Consider the following 1,879-nt stretch of genomic DNA (forward strand, 5'->3'; position numbering starts at 1 on the left):
ATAAAGGGAGGCCACATGTGGGTTCCTGCTACAGGAAGAGGTTTCTGCTAATGAGTAATTCTCAGTATTAAGTTACATCATGAGACCTTGTCCAGGGGCCTGTTCAGTGCAGGTTCTGCCTAACCCCCAGTTCCTCCCTGGCCATCCACAAAATGCAGTCGTTGTTGTTGTTGTGTTTGGTTCTCAGCACAAAGCTACCACAGTTCAACCAACGAGGAAGGTGGCTTGAAATTGCTCCCACCTTCAGCTGCTACAGTGCTGCAGCTTGGAGTGGTGACAGATGGCAGAAGAATGGTGTGAGCTGATGAGCAGGAATGGCTTTAGTATCTCCCATGGGACCCGTGGAGGATCTGAACAAACCTTCAGGTTTTAAGTGTCTTTAGTTCACTGCAAAATGGAGCAAACTTCAGCAAATTAAGCTGAATAAAGATATTTTAATTCAGGGTTGATCAGTAAATGTAGTTTAATTCACTTTGGGTGAACTCACCTGGCTTCTCCTCCATAAGGAGAAGGATAAGTTGAATCCCAGGACCTGCAGAGGGTTTGATTCTGCTTGGGTGGAACTATGGTGGGGAAGGGCCAGGCTTCTGGGAGCAGACACAGGCTGCTAGGGTCTGCCAGGAAAGAAGGGTAAAGGATATATTTGCCCATATGTAACAACCAGATAGAGGAAAGAAAGAAAAGATAAGAGGAGCAGAGCTTGTGGAGAAGAGGGAGTCAGAGAATGTCCCACCTTGAGACAGAGGCAAGGGCAGAATGATGGCAGCAGCAAGAGGCAGGGATCCTTTGGGCAGTGTCAGACCTTGCTAGGGCAAGATTGTCTCTAGGGAGAGGTTTTCCTGAAGGTCATTCTTGATTCCAGTCTTCAATGAATGGTTTACAAGCTCCTTCAAAGCCCCAGGTGACTCAGTGGTATGGTGTCTGTGGGAAAGATGCACGGGACAGAGCCCTCCCTGTGCCCCCAGTTGCAGTGGCCCTGGGCAACCTTCCCCATGGCCTCCACAGGGTCTTCTCAGCCCTTAGAAGGACTGGGAAGGGTCAGGGCTGGCTGCTAGGACAGCAGCACCTGTGACTTCAGCTTTCATGTCTAAGGACTTGCACAGATACAGATGCTTCCAAGGTATTTAAAAATATGTTGCCACTGAAGGGTAGTGCCTTCCCTCATCCCTTCCCTTATGGCAGCACTACTGACAGCTTGGCTACACATCAGGACTGGCAGGCTTGCTGGTACAACTCAAAGCTATTAGGTTTTTTTTCTTTCAGACAGAGTCAGATTTTCAGCTATTTCCCCCCCTGATCAGATGGCTGCTCTGCTTGCCCCAGTGATAACTCCATCGTCAATCCAACTGGCAGAACAGAAGAAAATTCTCCAGAGGGTCCTCTGCTGGAATCACTTCCAAGGGAGAAGGAACACAAACATACTTTTCAGGAAGCTGAACAATTGGTTGGTTACGGAAAGACCAAACTTTGAGTGCCAAGAGTTTGGAATGACATCAGAGCATTGGCACAAAGTGCTCAGGGTGCCTGAGCCCCATGGCAGCCCAGTGAGAAGATCCAATACCTGCCAACCTCAGCAGGAGTTTATTTTCACTTACCTACTATTGTTTCACAAACCTGTCCAGTAAGAGGATTACTTTTTTCTTTTCTTTTAAGGAGAAAAGTAAAGGGAACAGCAGAAGCTGAAACATAAAAACAAACCACACACTTTTAAAAGATTCCAAACATCAAACACAACTTCTCCTCCTCCTCCAATATCTGTGCTCTTAAATGCATCATTGCAAGGGGAATTATTAATGTAATCACATCAATAAATCTTACTCAAGTCCTTTATACTGCAGTCTTCATTCATCTAGCTGGGACTCCTCTGTAAATGATAATT

General features: G+C 46.5%; 1 long non-coding RNA gene across 1 annotated transcript; it reads right to left on the minus strand.

Annotated features, from left to right (window-relative positions):
• Positions 1-279: 279 nt before the first annotated feature.
• LOC115598541 lies at positions 280-1,033 on the minus strand. Its single transcript, XR_003987718.1, has 3 exons — positions 734-1,033; positions 488-614; positions 280-350 (listed from the first exon to the last, which is right to left on the minus strand). It is a non-coding gene; the product is annotated as an uncharacterized LOC115598541 (long non-coding RNA).
• Positions 1,034-1,879: the final 846 nt, after the last annotated feature.

This window comes from Calypte anna, chromosome 6, assembly GCF_003957555.1.
Source record: "Calypte anna isolate BGI_N300 chromosome 6, bCalAnn1_v1.p, whole genome shotgun sequence".
NCBI lineage: Eukaryota > Metazoa > Chordata > Aves > Apodiformes > Trochilidae > Calypte > Calypte anna.